The following is a 22,662-nucleotide window of genomic DNA, read 5'->3' on the forward strand; positions in this document are numbered from 1 at the left end:
GTTACTCTGAATAATAAGGTACCACTGATCACTGTCACTCACACTGCGGTACATAATATAACTGTCTAGGTATTCCTGTATAAGAGTGTTGTAAGTCACTAAAGGTTGAAGAAGGCAATAGTCTACATATGTCCCCATTCACCTGCATGTGGTCAAGTCATGGCCAGAGTCTGTGCATAAATAGATGGACAGGTATGTGCATAATATCAACCTTGAATTTGGGAGTATATGCAGAAACTGTTAGTGTTAACAAACAATTCCTCCAGAGGTATACCAGGTAAGAGGTGTATACTGAAGGTAAAACCAGTCCATGTATATTGTTGTCGACAGCCATATCACTGTCCAAACTAAGGCAATAGGGTACTGTAGTAATACTTGTAAGGTACAGATAACAGCACTGACTAGGAAAGTAATGCGAACTACAGGAATATACTAGTTGTTAATTGACATCTCCCCCCCCCCAACCATATCTCCAACAATACACTAAATACCAACCTCAACTGGTACATGGTGACTTCACTGTAATGTTGGGACATATATCCTATTGTTTGATAATTATATAAATCTTGAAATGACACCTCAGGCCAATGTAACAAGTAAAACACAAAAAAAGGAAAAAGCGCACCAAAGTAACCGCACTTTATTAGATCTCCAAAGAAAGCCACAAATAATCCAACCAGATTTGCTTTAAAACCATACAATGCGTTTTCGTCCACTAAACAGTGAGACTTCATCAGACAATTGAGTAAAACTTAATTAGTCTTTATATAATGAGATTTAAAATCAAATGACCAGTAAAAACTTTTGCATTCTGGCTAAGCCAATAAAAATAATGGGGCTCATTAGAAAGAGAGAGTTTGAGTGTAATAAATAATGTTAAACATTTTCAAAATTAAAAACTTTTAAAACAATTGATCATGCTGTTCTAGATTAATTAGTAGTTTAATAATTTAACCACATAATAAATAAATAAAATATGATAAAAGCTTCAATGCATAAATAAGGTGAGGTGTATATTCTAAAATGCATGTTGTTTTGGTTAGGGACTGTGTTTAATGCAATGGCACCACCTGCTGTTCTTTTTGAGTTATTACATGTATTAATTTATATTTTTCCTGCCCTTAGTTTCAGCACAGGGGATAAAGAAATGCATTCATTTAGGCCAGGCTGTTTGGTGGCTTCTAATAAAATTTGCCACCATAGTTCTTTAAACTCAAGCCATTCTTCCCAGGGGCCGCCTCTCATTTCTTTGTTCACCTGCTCCAACACAAAAAAGGAAAATTTGGAATCTTTGCAAACTTTTGTGTGTTTGTATAAAGCGTTTGTTTCTTTTTTCTTGAGTATTTCATAAAGATGTTCATATATTCTTCTTTTCAATACCCTTTCTGTTTTTCCAACATAGAATGAATTGCAGTCAGAGCACGAAGCCATGTATACTACTCCCTGGGATTCACAATTATGCTGTCCTGTGCTGTATATGTTCATGCCACTAGCTTCTAGAAATATCTCTTTTTTATTAGTGATATATCGGCACTGTTTGCAGCGTCCACATTGATACGTGCCATTGATAATGTTTCTTGTACCTGTCTTGTTGTTAGTGTCATTGATTTTGTTGTTTTCTAACAATTTTTTGATGCTACGTGCATTCTTGTATACTGTTTTTGGAATCCTTTCCTTTATATTAGGGATATCCGAAAAGGTAGTAAATTTGTCCCATTCTGTTTGGAATATTCTTCTTACCTTAGAATTGAATAAATTGAATTCTAAGACTAGGGCTGATTGGTATTCAGATTCTTCTTCTTTATTATTCTTATTAGTGATAGAGTGATTTCCAGGAGTGTCGGCTTCTGTAGTAGAATTTGTAGTATTGATCATACTACCCTTTATAGGCTTAAATTTTGTTAGTCTGTTTTGCTCAACCTCTTTTCTAATATCTTTAATGAAATCAGGTGGGTATCCTCTTGCGCAAAACATGCCTTCCAAGGTGTTGCATTCAAAAAGAAAGTCTTCATCCCTGTTGGTCATGCGACACCCTCTTACAAATTGCCCCTTGACAATGTTCCTTTTGCAATGTGGGGGGTGTGCACTGTTGAAGTGTAAAAAGGAATTGCAAAAGGTGCTTTTCCTAAAAACCTTGGTTTCCAAATCTCTTTTATTTTCATTCTTATACACTTCAATGTCCAGGTATTGCAACCTGTCGGTTGATGTTGAGTGCGTAAACCTCAAGAAGTTGGTGGTGTTATTGATGTACTCAAGAAATTCATTTAATTTCTCATAGCCTCCTGTCCAGAAAATTACAATGTCATCCAGGTAGCGTCTGTATAGAGACCAATATCTTTGATATTCTGAATTCAGGATGAAGTTGGACTCCCATCCTGCTAGTACAATATTGGCGTAGGTGGGTGCGCATGCCGCACCCATTGCTACCCCTTTTGTTTGTTGGTAATATTCTCCATTGAAACAAGTAATGTAACAAGTAAAACAATGTAACAAGTACAACAAACGTGCAGGTATAAACCAAAAATATTTTAATAAAACAAATCTCTATCAATAACACAAAAAACAGAACTCTAGCACCTTGGTTTCACATAAGCCTTCAAGGAGTACTATCTGGAAACAAGAACAGGTCTTAAATACCCACAGTTGCCATTCTTAATCATTAATTAAACAATTATACAATCAACATTCATTAATTTAAAAAATTAATTCTTAAAGAAACATGTCATTAGATCAAATAATACATTTCCAACAGCAGTCTGTATTCAGACCCTGTGGGATTAAAGTGACATATTTTAAAATAAACAAAGTTTCTTTATACAGTAATTTATTTCTAACTGATTCACTATTCCTATCTCCTGGTATTTGTTCTGAAATAGTGGCCTTTAAGCCAACAGGACTACTATTGTGAAAATGTTTAAAATGTTGTGCCAACGGACTTTCCACTTTTGCTTGCCTTATATCTCTTAAATGTTCAGTTAATCTATTTTTGAACATACGTTTGGCTTGACCTATATAATACTTTTCACAATTACATTTTATAGCATAAACTACCTTCTCCGTAGTGCAGTGATAATTTCCTACTGTTTGAAAATAAGTCTGATTTATTCTAGGGAAAGTAGCTACTATATATTCGCATGCTGTGCAGTTCCACATGGTTTCATCCCTTTTAAATGAACTTGTATCAGCAAATTCTCTTGCATTTTTTTAAACTTGGTATGCACCAGCATATCTTTTAAACTCTTCCCTTTCTGAAATGAAAAGACCAAATTTTGTTCAAACAGTACATTCAGTTTCATAAAATCTAGACAAAAACTTCCAATAATATTTCATTATTTCTCTAACATTCTCACTCAAAGTATTATAGGTCATAACTACAAAAATGTTGCTTTTCTCTATACTCTTAATACAATCTTGGTTATCACCATAAGCTACCCCCCCATATTTTTCATGTCCATTACCTTATCTTATTTTTCTTATTTTCCTTACACTATTCTCAATTATTTGTCTATCATATTTTCTTTCCACAAACATATTTGCAGTACATAATAATTCTTCCTCACAACTGTAGTCTCTGTTACATATTCTAGAAATCGTTAAGAATTCCCCATAAGGAAGGGAATTCAATGTGTGTTTAGGGTGACAACTATCGCCCATCAATTGATTGACCACCCCAAATTTTCTATACAGGCTTTTTCTAATATCTTCACCCAATACACATTCTAAGGAGATATCAAGAAATGAAATTTTATTTCCATAATTAAGTCCATCAAATTCTATAGAAAATCTGTTTACTTGCAATTGTGCAACAAATTCTGTCACCAGTTCTAAACCACCTTCACAAAGGAAATCAAGTCATCTATGTATCTAAAATAAGATTTTACATATTTCTGATAGAATGAATTTGTATATATGTATTCTGATTCAAATCTACCCATAAACAAGTTTGCATACACGGGTGCAAATTAAGTACCCATCGCTGTACATTGTAACTGATGGTACAGAGTATCTTCAAAACAGAAAAAGTTATTTTCTAAACTAAATTTAACTAAATCCATGGTATAATGTGCCAATGGGCTGTCACCTAAGAAGATACTAAGAGCTTCCATTCCATGAGAATGTGTTATATTGGTATACAAGCTCTTTACATCAAAAGTCATCCGTACATTATTTCTTTCCATTTTATCCCTTTAATTTTTTGTAAAAAGTCAAATGAATCTCTAATGTAAGAAGAAAGATTTACAACTTCTTTCAATGGACATTTGTGCAAAATTATCCCCAAATTGTGTAAGAAATATTTTCTAGCTGACACCGTTGGTCTTCCTGGTGGATCTGTTAAACTTTTATGTACTTTCAGTAGGCAATATAAATTTGCTAGCTCAGTATCTTCATTTAACAATTTCTTCTCAACATTTTGTTCTGTCCAATAACCCAATCTCAGCCCTTTATTAATCACTTAGCATATTCTCTTTTTGTTTTCTCTATATCAGAATAAGTCACACTTCTATATACTTTATTGTCTTGTAACAGTTCATAGCACATCTTACTATATTGAGAATGGTGCATTACAACTACTTTATTACCCTTGTATGAGGGTTTTATCACAAGGTTATATTGTGAAAATCGTTTAACTGCCAACCATTCATTTTTTGTCAAATTATAGTAAATGTTCCTTTTATCAAAGTTATTACATAATATTTCAATTTCAAAATCTAACATAGAATGAAATGTTTTAATACCTTCATGTATAAAAGGTGGTAAGAACTTACTACTAACTTGAACATTTGTTGTCTATTAGGCAATAAGCATTACATTCACTTGTACAAGAAACAAATGAATCATCAGATAATACATTGTAATTCTCATCTATATGATCGCATGTTTCATTAGCAGCAGTAACCTTACAGTTATCACTTTTCTCTAAGTCATAAACATGAAAAAAATACCATAAATGCATTTTTCTAATCAACTTAAAAATTTCAATCTTAAAAAAAATGTATTCTAGGCAACACTGTTGGGGTAAATTTAAGACCACACTGTAAGGCTGTATACAAATGTTCATATAACACATCATTAGTTAAATTTAGAACAATACTGACATTATTACAATTAAAATTAGTACCATTTAGTCCTTTTGTTATTTCTCCATTGCCACTGAAATTTACCTCCTTTATGTTTGTCCCAATCTTGTTCTTGGAACTGTCGTTTCCCATTTCTATTATAATATTGTCCATTTTGCTGACGAAAATTCCATTGCATAAACTGCGTGTTTTTTGGGTCAGGTAAAGTTTGTTTATCCTCTAAATCACTTTGGTACCTGCTAGTATCACTCGACAAAGCTTCTTCTCTCGACTTCCCTACCATTTCCTGATTTTGAAAATGAACACGTGACCCCCGACGTTGCCATGTAGGTTTAAAGAAGGCTGTACCATTGTCATAATCCCTCAAATCTCTCTTTATTTTGTTTAATTTCTGTTCACAAATTTTATTTTCAAACACGGACAACTTTTCTTGTATGTCCCCTAGACACATCTCAAATATTTTTTTGTCCAGGGAAAGTAAAATATCATGACAAACAGTATTTATTTCTTTATGTAAAGATAAGAGCTTCACCTCATCTCATTCTACAAGTATTTTGACCCATTCTACTGAACAGAGATGTGCCAACTTCTCACATCTCTGTCTAAAAGCTTTATCAGCATTATCCAAAAGATTAAATGGTTGCGAGGGTAATTTCATTGCCCACAGCCCCCTCGGAACTATGTTAAGTTCAACATACCTTTGGAGGCTAAGCTTATTATAATGGGTCAATGTTTCTTTGTTTAGCAACTGCTCAAGTTTGTAAAATAGGGTTTTAGCTTCACTTGAAATTATTGTAGAACACATACCCACTTCATCAAAAGGATTTTCACTGCGCTTGCTTCTAGTCTCCATGAGCAGTCTTTCCCAAACTTGTGAGGGCTGCCCTTCATTACTGCTGGCTGGTCTATCACCTCTGCCTTTCTCCCTCTCTGTATTGGAGTGCAGAAAACCATCTAAAGTCAGCTGAGAGGAATCCAACAATTCCTCTCTAAATATTCGTGGTAAATTTAATACAGGGTCACTGGCCATACCTCGATAGCTCTAAAACTTGAAACAACACCTCAGGCCAATGTAACAAGTACAAAAAATGTGCAGGTATAAGCCAAAAATATTTTAATAAAACAAATCTCTATCAGTAACACCAAAAACAGAACTCTAGCGCCTCGGCTTTGCATAAGCCTTCAAGGAGTACTATCTGGAAACAAGTACTAAATACATACAGTTGCCATTCTTAATCATTTATTAAACAATTATACAATCAACATTCATTAATTAAAAAAATTAATTCTTAAAGAAACGTGTCATTAGATCAAATAATACATTTTCAACAGCGGTCTGTATTCAGACCCTGTGGGATTAAAGTGCCATATTTAAAAATAAACAAAGTTTCTTTATATAGTAATTTATTTCTAACTGATTCACTATTCCTGTCTCCTGGTATTTGCTCTAAAGTAGTGGCCTTTATATAAATCTGTTTCTATGCATGTGCTATGTTGAAATACTCCAACATTGGTGGCATGGTGCCATCAATGTACCTGCATGCTGTTGTTGTTACCACTGTGGTCCCATATATGCATGTGCTCCATTTGCTATGCAACTGTTCCATATCTGGTGTCTGGGTTAATGGAAATATCTATAAATACTGTTATACCTAATCCTGGAATGTGTTGACTATTACTAACCCACATATTTTGATAAACCATAAACACCATAGCACGAATGGGAATGCGGGTCCCAGTGGACCCACCTGTCCCACCTCAGCTGGCTGTGGCACTGGGCACCAGCACGTCTGGGGCCCAACCTGGGACCTCCTCATCCATTGGTCCTGCACCACCTTTGGGTTGAACCGCCTCAGGGGATGGGGCTCTCCACCCCAGGGAGCAGTCGTGGAAAGGAACCTGTCAACCATCGCCAGATCTGGGTCATGGTGCGTAGTGAGCTCCGCAGGGAGGTCATGGATCTGTTACGCCAGCTAAAGGGCCGTGTCTCATGACTAGAGGGTCGGCCTGGCTCTCTAAGTCAGCCCCCAGCACAGCCACCTTCGGGGTTTTGAAGGTGCACTGGTGACTGCCCATGGGTCGGGACCTCCATCCCACTGTTTCCACTATGGGGATCATGGGCTTCTGATTTCCCAACACCCAACACCCCTCCCCATCAAGGTGTTTACCCCCCACATGTGTCATATACTGCCCCTGTATGCGTCTTGCTTGTCTTGTCAGTTAACCTACCCAACCTACCTCCCCAAATATACCTACTATCCCTCCCCAACATCCCACTCTCACCTGAAAAAAAAAAGAGAAATCTGTTCCTCCCAAAAAAATATCACCCCATACATAACTGCCCATTTCGCACACTTGTCCACATGACACATGTAATCTGGTCTAATTGGCATCACAACATATTATTGTCCTCAACCCTCTCTCAGGGGTTTGAGTGTCCAAATCTACAACCAAATCAGTGCATATGTACAGCTGTTGTTGTAGAAAAAATGGGCAGCTATGGACCTTCCCTACACCCTCCTGCACATCCCTAGCTATATTCCCTACTATCCTTCCCTCTTTGTTCCACTTTTTCACAACTTTCCTATCAACCCTTTTTTCTTTTCTTTAAAGAAATTAACACAGGGGTAAGCGGAAGTAAGCACTTTTAAGCAGCAGTAAGTGGGTTTAAACCTGTTTGCGCAGGGGTAAGCAATGCATACAAGGGTTAAGCAATTTAGAAGCTAACTGAGTATAAGAAACTGGAACCAGAAGTTAGCAGTGCTTACCTCCACACACAACCATGCAAACCCGCTTACAACTGCTTAAAAGTGCCTTAATCACTCTGTATCCAATGACCCTTGTTCCGCCCAGCAACAAAATAAACAGCCTTTGCAAGGCACGAACCAAGGACCCTGCACACCATAGCCAAAGTGATTTACCACTGAGCCACGTCAGATATACATAACCCTGATGTTTTCCCAAGCATATCATCCAGCACAGTCATTCAACAGTACGGGAAATATATTTAAACATGTAGATGTATGTATGCGTATATATTTTTATATTTAAATAGATATAACATATCTATATATGTATATATATATATATATATATATATATATATATATATATATATACACACACACACACACACACACACACCTATATATATATTTAAACATATATACATACATATGCATACATCTATAGATATATATGTCTAGAGCTATATATATATATATATATATATATATATATATATATATATATATATACACAGCAATAAATATATGTAAGCATAAATATATATCTATATAGGTCTATAAACAAAAACATAAATGTCCACATGCACCATTAATGTGGGTGAGTGGGCCCAACCACCCCCCCCAGCCAAACACGTCTGCCCTGCAATACAATACCAACTGTTGCAAATCCCATAACCAGGACCTGACACAACATGGGCACAAGATGTTAACAGTACTCCATCCCACCTGTTTGATGTCAGGCTGGTAACAGTAACATATCATGTGGTACAGTCTGGCTACCATAGGGAATGTACAATGTGGAAGCAATCAACATTCCTAAGATACATATACACAGACACATATATGCTGATACATATATATGTAACTACACATATACACACACAGAGATACGTATAGGATGATACATATGTAGAAGGTGCACACAATACAGAACAGCCACTATTCCTACAGTTGCCACCTGACCAACTGGGCACTGTATGAGCCACCCATAAGAATGACAATTGTTGCCTGAAACATATACCCACAGAGAGGTCAAAGGATATAACACCACACACACAGGTTTGCATACATGGGAAAGCTTTATTTGTGTAGTATTACAGTTGTATATGCCATGTCATATAGCTGTTTCAACTCTGACATACATATAAACAGAGTAATGCAACTGTGAAACAATTATATTACTACAGTAGTCTGGAAAGGTTGACATATGTCGCTGTCCAGGCCAAGGCCTTCAAGTAGTACAATAGTAAAGACAGACTGGGCCACAGGATAACACTCAATCAACAGTAAGTAATGCAGATGTATATCCAGCAGCCTCTAACTACACTCTGTACGTAATCCCTAGGGGGTAAAGACCTCAGTTGACACAATGGGATGTATCTGTTACATAACAATGCATAACTGACACCATCACAAACACACTGACAAACAGAACAGTCTGTATGGCAGGAAGCAGTAGTCCTGCATTTACCCAAGGTGAAGTGTATGGTAATGTACATCCAGATACCATACCTCTGATACTCGTACATGTTGTAACAGCCTAGGTTAGTTATGGTGCATCCCCCCATAGACTGAATAATACAGGACTATATACCACTGTTACATAAACTGTCCTCTGGAGTGCATAAGGGCACACATGTATTGTGTAGTTGAAGCCCACACATATATGGACCCAACCCCACAATATGTGTGGGGGCCACAACAGCAGTGGACTGATGGCAGCAATGGCAGCATGACATACTCACAGCCCACTACATAACAACCCCTGACAGCATGTCATACGTACAAAGTCTGGTATGTAGTGGAGGACAGAGGCTGGAACACAGGCCCATATGTGCAAAACTGTTGTCATGCACTAAGCAAGTCACTGGTGTTACAGGATAGTCTGCAATATACCCTTAGTCAGGAATATGAAGTTAGAAACAAATGGATGTAGCCATGTACTGATAGCACTCAATACACACATTGCCAGTGATATATCTGTCACAAGACATGTGTGGTGGACAGACAAAACATAATAGGCACACCTCTGGCAATCAAGAAGATAGGCCCACAGTTGTGAGCTATGCAGACAGACTGCATTCCAAGATAAACTAGTATGTACACACAAACACTGTAACACCAGTGCTATACAATGCATACAACATTACTCACACTCTGTAGTTCTGGAACCTCCTACAAATATGTAGCTGACCTGAGTGTGCAAGTTCTCTTGTAAGAGGTATTGCTACCTGCTGTCTGTAACACTGCTGCCAACACACAATAAGGGTGCCCACCATACAGGGAAGGTAAAGGGACCACGCCCACATGATGTAGGGATTTATAGTAGTTGCTTGCCATGACAGTGGTAATTGGAAGTACTACACAGCATGCTGCATGCAGGTAGCAAGTGGAGGACACTGACTGGTGCAGAGGACATCACCTAATCATGAGCATCACCTACAAAATCCATGCTGCAATCTATTCGAATCATATCAATCCATTTGCGGGAGGGAGACCAAGAGAGAGAGAGTGATTGAAAGGCAAAACCAAAAAAAAAAAAAATCCAGCAAACGATTCAGAAGAGACTTCATTCCCAGAACAGGTATGTAAAGTATATATGCATGTAACTGACCATAGTACTTTGTCCATAATAATGGGATAGATGATGTGGAATGATTTATATGTGCCATCAGGTGTTGTTGTTGTAATGATGTTCAGCTGAACAACTAAGGACAGTAGTCTGTCCCTGTAGGTAGTGGCCCATAACTGTCAACCGTGCAGAGCAGCACTGATTGATAAGATGCAGGCTATCATAGTATGTGTTGTGTAATGGGAAGTATGTGTATTAAGAACTGTGGTAACCTTGCTGCATGACTTGCTCACGCCTGTGTCCATCTTTATGTCTTTCAGGCAAGATGTCCCATAGAAGGCTTCCGGCATAGACAGCTGCTGTGAACGACATTGTGGTGAACCATCTAATACAGCACTACCCTGTCTTGTTTGGCCAGGCCACCCATGATCAGCAGGAGTGGACAGCCCTGTGGAATGACTTAGTCCACAGGGTCAATGATGTCGGACTGCACAACCGCAGTTATGAGCAGGTCTGGCATTGTTGTTCTGACCTGCTTCACAATGCCCATCAGCATGCTGCTGCAGTCCGGGGGGATCCCTCGCACAGGTGGGGGCCATGCCATCCATCCCCCCTAACACGTGTGGAGGAACTCCTAGCCAGCCTCGTGACACCTGCCCATCTGCATAGCCACCAACTGCCGGACACCTTTGTGGAGGTGGGTGCTCCCCACACACCAGCCAAGGAGCATGCAGGTAAGGCCACAGGTCACATCAGTAGACCACTGTTGCATATACATCTGCATCTGTACAGGTAGATCATGCATATCTGACATGTCATAGATATAGTTTGTTGCTGCATAGTAGTGATAAACAGTTGTGCATATGTGGTAGCATTGTGGACATGTACTGTTGATGTATTGTCATGCTGCACCCACCCTGTAGCAATACCACAGGTGTGGCCACTGACTTTGCATCTCTCACCCTCTTATGTAGGTCAATCCAGTATACCACTAAGGCAGCAGCTTGTAGCTGGTGAGTATGGTTTATGTAGATGCTTGCAAATACACCGGGCATGTAATGGCTATGGTATATTCCATGCACACATCTAACACACCTACCCTGAATGCATGCTGTACATGTGCACGTATTGTTGCTGTTAAATGCATGGCATCACAGTGTTGATCATGATGGAGTATTGGAAGGGTATGTCAGACACCTGCGAGATAACTAACATCCTGTCATTGTGGAATGTGTCCACAGGGAGTAACATAATGGTGGGAGACATGGCCTACAGTAGGGACATGTTCAGAACAACACCTGTATACAGTGCAATACCAGTGTATATACCTGTAGGACAATGGCAACTGTTGCAGAGTTACACTATGGCATAACATATTACTGTGGTCCACATTATCAGCTGGGACTAGGCTGAAACATGTGGTGTTCAGTGTATGGGACACTGCAAACTGACTCACATGTGTAGGCCTTACTTGTCAAGCACCTGCAAAATGGCTGAAGGTGGGGGGGGGGTATCAGCATGACACACCAGTGCACTGCAGCAGGGATCCTAAGGATGCTAAGAATGGGTGTATCTGCACATAGTCAGGTTCAGGAACTGTGGCAGATGTAACCCTACCCCCACAGCAATAGTGATGGCTAAGTGTGAACACCAAGGGATGTGCACATCAGTAGACCTTGCAGTCATGCAGATTAGGGGGACATGTTTAGGGCAGACTGAACATACACTGGCAAATGCAGATGGTCCACGCTAGTATACCCTTGCCAGGAGTAGTGAGTGCTGTAGTACACATAACAATAGGTGCAACAAATCGTCATGTTAAGGGTGTGCACACATATGCACACACAGACTGTATGCATCGTGGTCAGCATCCGCACACCTAACACATTCCGTAGTCACTGCATGTGAAAGTACAGAATATATGTCACATATCGGGCTCATGTACTGTTAATATATGTGGTGATGTGGTCACATGGCAGATCAAGGAAGGGTGCGTCATATCAATAAGGGTGTGTACACCCCCCCATAGCCATGGTATGCCCTGATGGTTGTCAGTGTAATAGTACTGGATTGGTCATACATGGTCCGCTGATGTTGAGAGCTGTAAATCAGACATCAGGCATTCACAAATGACATCTGTGCACATATCATCCCAGGTATGTGTTGCTGAAAAACATAGAGGCTGTGAGCATGAAAGCTGACATAACTGGCACAGTACTACAAATTCAGCAATGGGTTGTACACCTGTGGGGTGTGGTGCACAGTACATGGTAGGGTACATAACAGGTGCACAGCAATACTGTGTATATGGGTGCAGTGGTATCCAGGGGAAGGGGCATCACCTAGTGACACAGCACATGCATCACACACATGTATACTGTTGCTAGCATGGATTGACTATAGCTGCACTGCATGCTGTTGTATACTATATGTTATGCATGTTGACAGATGTATAATAGGAGGACTCTGTGTACTATCATTGTGCAACCTCACCTGTATGTGTGTGTGTGCATCCTGGTGGGTAGTTAGTTTGTCTATAGGGTCACTCTGGTGAAGTGGAGGGGGGTTGATGCATGTAGGATGTGTGTGTGCATGTGTGTGTGTGTGTTTGTGCGGGTGGCCATGGATGCACATGTGTGATTGTGGGGTTGCTCATACAGCAATACATCCCTTTGGGATTGTGCAGTACATGGACATGGACTGCCATATTACACACCAGGAATACTTGTCATGTATGTAATCATAGGGCAGTTGATAGTATAATAAGGTCTGTAGCATGGAACAGGCATTGAGAGGGAAGGTAGTCACCAGGTATACCATTAATATCACATTCAGCAGAGAGGTGACTGACAACCCATGTATGCAGCCCTACAGATACATTGGGGAATTACTAGTCAACACCAGGTAGTGTATCCACATATTACAGTTGTCACATGATAGGCTGATTGAGCAGCATATCTGGCATGTACCGAGCAATACATACACATTACACTACAGTGAGTGATATTATGGAGTGAACATAGTAGCCCCCACATATGGGGCCATACTTATGATGTCTGGACATACACAGGGTGAACACTGAATGACAGCAGTGAGGCCATCTAAAACCACTATACACAGTTTAGACAGGTAATGTAGTAACAGGTCTTGTGTTGTGATCACTTGTCTAGGCATTTAGAGGACTGATACATTAATGAGTGGTATCAGTGAGTGTATGTTACCAAGTGTGATGCAGGATGGGGAACACATGGAAATATATGTGGGACTGTCTGTAAAGTCATGGACAGGTAGGTATTAAGGTGGTGTGTGTGCGTGTGTGCGTGTGCGCGTGTGCGTGTGTGCGTGTGTGTGTGTGTGTGTGTGTGTGTGTGTTGTGTGTGTACTGTTATGCAATGCTGTATAGGTTTTAAAGGGCATTTATTGTTTTCCCCCACAGGTGGCGAGGTGGGTCAGGGTCCCTCCTGCATGCAATCTGATGTTGACGTCCATACAGACACTGAATATGTGATAGTACTGTTGAGGCACTGGTAGGGTTGTCAGGGGCAGAAACAGCATCATCATTTGACATCCCCCTTTAGCCACCCCGACCTCGCACACAGTTTCAGTGTCTATACATACCCCCTCACCAGTAACCATAGCAGAGGGACAGCTGGCATTTGGTGGCAGTGCACAGGAAAGTGTGGTGACCATGCCTACAGTGTCTAGTCACAGCAGGCTTAGCCAGATGTCCGGCAGGACATCACATAGGCAGATGTCCCAGGTGCTCATGGTAGGGCCACTAGTCATCATGCCCCTGGCAGATGTGACACAGCTGGTACTCGCAGGCGCATGTTTTAGGCTGTCATGGTGGCACTGGCACGTATGGAACATTACACCAGGCAGGGCCTGAGGCTGCAGAGGGCTACTTTCACATCTGCAAGTGACAACTCTCGTGAACTGCCTGGTGCCATCCACACATTAACTGAGCTCATGGATAGATGATCTGGTAAGATGATGGCCCACATTTACTGAGGTCTGTCCATGCTTGAATGTGTGGTGGGAGTGCAGTGACGAATGAGTGGAAGTAGGCCAGCAACGCCAACAGCTGGCAGTCAACATGGACATGCTAGGACACCAAGGGGCTCCTATAGTGGCAGTACCAGCCCCGGCACTGCAGGGAGAGGTGCTGTCCACACCACACCACAGCAGGCCATGAGCACGTGGTCCTGGCCAGTCCCAGGAAAGACCTGGTTCCAGCAGACATTTGTCATCATTAGGTGAGTGTAGCACATTGAGGCCTGTACCTGGACGTGCCTGCCCATGGAACCCCTGGCAGGCACAGTCCATGTATCCATGGCCAGAGGCAGTGAACTACACACCCTGCCAGGTATGGTCTGCAGCTGTCCATAAACACCTGTGTAGGGCAGCCACATGGCAGAACTGTGTGCATGCATACCCACACAAACACACCTAGGGCAACCCCATACCTACACACACCACATCACCACGCCCAGTTCACCTCATTACAACCCTCACCCACATACATGGTGTCAAATGTATGGCCCACCCTCACCCTCTGGCAAGTCAACAACACACCCTGTGCATATGATGATACCTGTGCCACATCCCTGTTATCCATACCATCGATGCAGGGACAGGCTAATATGGTTCTGATGCACACGGTGACTGTACTACAGTGTACCACAGTACTGCAGTGTAACATGTTGTAAGGAGTAAAGTGTAATCCATATATGTTGGGTAGTGTAGCCATCCAGCAATGATGCATTATAGCTGTTAGTAACACTGGCTGATTGTGGTGTCTATAATGTTATCCATTTGTGTTGTAGGTGTACATGTGTCAGCTCGAGGATGGTCTGCAGTCATATTTCACAATGGGGTATGGGACTGTAGTGACATCATGATTGTGATATATCTGGGGTACAGTTGAACACATGTCATAGGTTTGTATAACAGTTATTGCCTGTGCCACATGGACAGGTGTCCCACTGGGCCATGCATAATCTGCATCCTGATGAAGACCCATCCACATACATGCACACTGTTACTTGGCAACACTGGAACTAGGCCCATACCTAGGTATGTAGAGATACTGAAGTGTGTGGCTTCCATTGCACTCACCACACAGCGTTTAGGGTGAGGTATGTTCCAGGTTACATGTTACATGCAGAACATCACCAGACATGTGCAGTATGCTAATGGGGGTTGTAATGGGTGTGTATGGACAATACATAGTGTGACATACCTTCATATACACATTAACAGACACATAACAGACAGACACACATCCGAGAGACCTACGCCTATCGCTGCTAACTAACTTGACCATGTATCCAATGTGTTACAGGTAGGCTGCACACAGCACATGCATAACTGGCCTGGATTGTGGTATCACTTACCTGTATGGTTGATGGTGACAGTGGTAACCATAACGTGGTACATGGGACATATACCAGGAGTACCTTGGTATAATGATAGTGTACACAGCACCCACATCCCCCAGTGGATATTGTACTCCCTGAAACCCATGATGACACTCTGACATAACCACCATCACACATTGTCCATGACTACGATACAACCCATTGTATATCCCAACATTGGTACTACAGGGATATGCATCTAGTGCACATGCCACACGCATAGTAGGGTGTTGCATTGTCATGCCTCACCTATGGGCAGCAACAGCACTATCTGTACTACTGTGTGGCAATGTTTATTGTAATAGGAGTATGTGTCCTCGGAATGCAGTATCTTACAGATATACGGACATGCACACATACACACACTTGTCAGAACACAATGGGTATCCCATGCCTATCAACCCATTGACAACACTGTTGTGCTGGTACTGCAAGGCTCGTGTAGCTGGTATGGAGAGGAGCTTAACAGGGTACATGTAATGTCCCATAGAGCAGCAGCCAAAACTGACTATGGCAATGGGTGTTGCGGTGGTTGTGAAGGCCCTCATGGAATTGCCAAGCACAGGTGTGCTAACACACAGGCACTGCTATACACAGTCATGCACATGTACACTTGTGTCAGTACTGAGATGCATCACTGCAGGTGGTCATAACTATGTAGCTAGCTATTGTCCAAGGAGAGCTGGGTTGTGTAGGGGTTGTGTGTACAGTGGTATCCTGCCTCCTGCCATGTGGCAGCAGTCATTCTATCAAAAGACACTACTGCGGTGACCCTCAGGGTGAGGGTGACATGCCTAAGCCAATCCTCCAGGTTCCCCCTGCTCATGGCCACTGAGGTGATCAATTTGACATGTATGCAACAGGCATTACAACACATGGTTAGTGTCTGTGATGGAGACCTGTACCCAAGCATGTTCTGTTGACTGTGGTAGTATAGTGGAGGTACAGTGGCATGTGGTGCATACAGGGTGTTATCTCCAATATGTGCTAGTTCTTACACAGCTGGCCAGACATGTCAGAGTCAATGAAGTTTAGGTTGCCTGTACATATCCCAGCTGGTTACCTACAAGTTACATTCCACATGTCGGATCATTACCTAGTAGAGGTTATATACTGTGACACAGCTCACACACTAGGGATACAACAGAGAGACCTCAGAGTCCAGCTATGCCTGCAGGTGTGCCTGTTGTCAGTACTACATTTAGCTCTCTACTCTTGCCTGGGTAAGCACTGTCAACAGTAGTACCGCCATGGTACACTACATGCCAGTGTGACAGCACATACCCTGGGCTACTACCCCTGTATGTAACACATTCACACATATAACAGTGCTGTACAGGCCTCATATATGTCTTTGTCTCACACATGACACTCACACCCGCTTGCTACTGTAATGACAGCACATAGGCGCATGCATTGTACAAGGCATTACATACAGTTATTAAAGATGTCATTAACCTGCTGTGTTATCAGACTGGGATGTGAGCACTGGTTACCAGGGCTGAGCCATGCTTAGCAGGTATCAACATTGCTGCAATATAACAGCTAAGCTGATTTGTGCACTGGTAAGTTAAGCCTACATTGTGTAAGCGCCTGCACATTTACCCATAGCTTAGTACCGCTTAGCTTCACATAAACCCATGCAAATCCACTTAAAGCTGCTCAAAACTGCCTTAACCACTCTGTATCTGACAGCTCTTGTCCTGCCCAGCAACAAAATGAACAGCCCTTGCAGGACTTGAACCCAGGACCTTGTATACTATAGTCACAACACTTAACCACTACACCATGACCACTGTAAAGTCAGTTGTTTTTCCAGTATATCTGTCAATACACATATTGATTAGTATTGAACAATTGCCTTTACTTCCACAACTGTGTAGTACTTGTTATTAATATGCATGTTGCATCACATATGTTGCTTTACCAGAATGTACACAAAGCAGATACATGCGGTGAGATACATCTGGGAGGGTATACACAACCGTGAGGTTTACACATGACAGGAATATGGATATATATACATATAATAGGTTGAGATATGTCTACATGTACATACACATGTATATTCATACATATGTCTGCATATACATCTGTATAGTACAACATATATATGGCCATGTGTACATCTCTTCGTATGTATATATATATATATATATATATATATATATATATATATATATATATATATATATGTATGTATATATAGATATATATGTATGCACATCCTATGTGTACATATATGCCTATTTATGTAGATATATATGTAGATATCTATAACTATATGTGCATACATATCTATTCTGTTATACCTATTACTGTCAATATATATGTAGCTATCCATATGTATGTGCATATGTATCTCTATCTGTATATGTGTAGACATATAGTGCTGTGTATATGTATATATCTGAGTGTTTATATGTATATATATATATATATATATATATATATATATATATATATATGTGCATATACATATCCATCTATGTATGTCGATATGTATATGTGTATATATCTATATCTATATATATATATATATATATATATATATATATATATATATATATATGGATAATTATATATACATATATGTTCACCATATGTCCTGAACATGGAGTGGAGCCCTACCTCAGCCCAAAAGTTCTAACCTCTTAGTGCAAGGGGATGTCAGGTATGTATTGCAGGTATATATGTAGGCTACTGCTACTGTAATAGGGGTTGTCTTCACAGACATGTTGTGTGTGGGAGGTCACATCTGCTTTTAATATGTGCACCATTGGCTACAGACAGACATCCTAAGGACATCATAGTACATTACCTCTGCTTGCACAGTAATGATCCTGTGGACTACAGCAGAGATATGGCCAGTAAATGTGGACAGTCTGACACAGTCTGGTCAGTCCAGAGGTATACATGGAACATCATGTAACATCAGATAGAACAGGACCAAGGACAATGACATCTACCACAATCTGTGCACAGGCCTAGAAACATATTCACAATACACACACTGTTGACAATCACCATACATACACAGACCTCAGTACTGTACAGACAACCACAGAATGCCCAGGTTATGTCCTCAAATATGACCCCTACTATACATAACATGTGTAGCAGTCTGATGTCTCACTAGCTTGTTATCAGATAAGATGTCAATAAATTATGGTGTACAGAACGTATGCACCTCTTACTGCATGACATATGTACAAAGGGTGACAGAGTTGTGGCTGGAGGCACAAACACAGGGCCAATATTGACATGTTGCTGTGATAACCTCATACATTTACTGTTGTAACAGAGTTTGTTATGACATATGTCCTATGAGGGATATAAAGTCAGTAACTCTCATGGCTGTCACCATGTACTGACTGCAATCCTCACACTATGCGCCTGCAGTTCACAGATAGGTGCTCTGTGAGTAACACAAGAAACAAAAGGCACTACACACTGCCCAGTCTGCAGATAACCCTACAGATGGGGGTTTCCTCAGAAACATAGCACTGTCATGACAGGTATTAAAACATGCAGACCAGCCATATTCACACACACCCTGCTAAACCAACCTTACTCCAAATGCAGAATAGCAACACTTACATTCTGTAGTCATGTCAGGCACATCCCCTCCTCTGTCTTGGCCTGTTTTTACAGTGTATGTTGTTAGAGGTAATTCCCCATTCCAATTGTGATGCTGTTTGCCAAACACCAGCTCTAGGTCCTGCTCACAGTGAATGAAAAGGCCCAACACCAGCATGATGTTCCTAGATATTGGAGTGTGTTTCCATGCAATTGGCTATGGGAATGTTACCACAGCTGTTCCATATGCAATCAGCTAGAGGAGGGCTGCAATTCATGCAGAGGCCATCAGCTGATCATGAGCATCACTTACAAAACACATGCTGCTGCCTAAGGAAAGCAGGTGTAGTTCTCTACATCCACCAGAGACAGAGTGAGAGGGGCAGACAGAGGCAAGCATAAGTCAGGGAGTGGGTGGGAGAGTAAAATCTAAGCATGTTTGTGTCACACACCTACCAGTACAAGGTATCAAACCACTGACTGACTATGTATTGCTATCCCATGGCTATGCAGTTATTGGATGCGCCACATAACCTACATGTTGAGGAGCTCTTCAAACGTATATGTGATGGTGAGTGACATCTGCAACAGTGATATGGTAGCAATACGGTAGGTATAGTACACGTGCCTGTCCACATGAACAGGTGTCAGCGTTAACACAGCCACACTCTCTCAGGGACACACACACATTGACACACTTGGCAGGGTCAGGAATACACTTCCTTACTAGTTAGTTTGCCACATTACAGTACTGTGCAGGTATCACATGCACCATAGGGGTTATCCGGAGGTTATATGGGCAAAGGGTATGTGGAAGTACCTGACATCAGACAGCATGCTTCAGTATGCCAAAGTGGGTTGTCATGAGTGTGAATGTGGTCAAAAGCATTATACACCACACACACAGACACAGGGTGCCAGTACTGACATGCATGCGTGCATTGCTTCACGGGTGCGTAGTGGTTGACTGTGCTAGAAGGCTATACAAGGCTAGGTGAAGGGTATACTTTGGCATCAGGCCACATGACAATGGTCTGTAGTGTGGCTCAGGGGTATAGTGTCTGGATTGGCCCACACAGGTGGGTATTGTATTCACCATCTAGTCACCTTGGTAGCTATTGTGTGTGGCCATTGCTGTTCAATGCCTGCCATGTATGTGTTCTTTAGTCCATGACATGGACACTGTCTGGGATGTGCACACATCCCACATGAATGTACAGTGACATGTGGAACTGTACTTGGGGTATCTGGCCCATGTTTTGTACACAGATTGTTAAAATCAGATGTGCTTGTCCTGGCCTCATGTGCTGGGAACAGGTAATGGACAGCAGGTTGACCCTGCACCTACATCGATAGCATGATACAGGTATTCCCTGGTGTCAGTGGCATCTCTCCATACAGGGGCATGTGTATAAGGCATGGTATGCCCTTTGTGGGTCACATTTGATGGCACCACAGGTGTTGCAGGCATCCAGTGTGATGCATAGTCAAGGCACACTGTCTGCATGTATGTGCGTATTTTACTGATGGACAGGATGCCATGCCCTCTGCCATCCACTGCAATCACACCATGGTTACTATCTGTGGGCAATATGCAGGGTACTACCAACCTAACAGTTGTTGCCTAGGCAAGTGTGTCTGTGTATGAGTCATTGGTTGAGAGTGTTCTCTGTATAATACATAGGTTGCTAACTTTGTTCACCAGGCCTTGATGTCACATGTAGGGGTATGGATTGTCACCACAGCCTCTCGGCTATTTCACATCTGTTATCCTTGTAAGGTGGACATTGTGACATATAATAGGGCCACTATATAAGTAATTTGCAAAACCCACTCCGCAATGAGTCCAGTTGTTACACACTCACAGCCACCTCCACACAGGATACGAATGACAAACACAGACATGCCATGTCTGGGATTAGAACTTCTACATAACTAGTTTATTACACTACAGCATTAAGCAGTTACAGGATGCACCACAGAGATTACTGGAGTACTCCTTCCCCAAAGGTGTATTTTACAGTGAATGACATCAGCAGGCTTGCCAAAGTAGGGCATTTGAATTGTAGTGAGTGTGACTAGCGTAAAAAGTATTACTCCCTACACAGACATAGAAACACACACACAAACATCCACACTTGTTATGTGTTGGAATAGAACCCCTACCAAAGTACTATATCACACTACAGCATCACACTGTTATAGGACACACCACAGAGATTACTGGACTACACCTTTCCCAAAGGTGTATTTCACAGTGAATGACATCTGCAGCCTTGCCAAAGTAGGGCACTTGAATAGTAGTGAGTGTTACTAGCCTAAAAAGCATTGCTCCTTACACAAAGTAACACACACACAAACATCAACACTTGTCATGTATGGGAATAAAACCCCTACCAAAGTACTATATCACACTACAGCATTACGCTGTTATAAAATATACCACATAGATTACTGAGCTACACCTTTTCCAAAGGTGTATTTCACAGTGAATGACATCAGCAGCCTTGCCAAAGTGGGACATTTGAATTGTAGTGTGTGTGGCTAGCCGAAAAAGCATTGCAGCCTACGCAGACAAAGACACACACACAAACACAGTTGCCATGTCTGGGATTAGAATTCCTAGCTAACTAGTTTATCACACTACCGCATTATTCGATTATAGGATGTGCCACAGAGATTACTGGGTTGCACCTGTCCCAAAGGTGTATTTTACAGTGAATGACATCAGCAGACTTGCCAAAGAAAGGCATTTGAATTGTAGTGAGTGCGAGTAGCCTAAAAAGAGTTGCGCCCTACACAGACAGAGACACACAAACACACACCGTTGCCAGGTTTGGGATTAGAACTCCTACCTAACTAGGTTATCATACTACAGCATTTCGCAGTTATAGGACACGCCACAGATATTAATGGGCTGCACCTTTCCCAAAGGTGTATTTCACAGTGAATGACATCAGCAGCCTTGCCAAAGAAAGGCATTTGAATTGTGGTGAGTGTGAGTAGCCTAAAAAGCATTGCTCCCTTCACACACACGCACACACACGCACACACATGCACACACATGCACACACACACACACACACACACACACACACACACACACACACACACACACACACACAGTTGCTATGTCTGGGATTAGAACTCCTACCTAACTAGTTTATCACACTACAGCATTATGCAGTTTTAGGACACGCCACAGAGACTTAATTCCCAAAGGTGTATTTCTAAATGGATGACATCAGCAGGCTTGTCATAGTAGT

The sequence above is a fragment of the Protopterus annectens genome, chromosome 3.part0, assembly GCF_019279795.1.
Source record: "Protopterus annectens isolate FY-2018-M chromosome 3.part0, PAN1.0, whole genome shotgun sequence".
Taxonomy (NCBI): Eukaryota; Metazoa; Chordata; order Ceratodontiformes; family Protopteridae; genus Protopterus; species Protopterus annectens.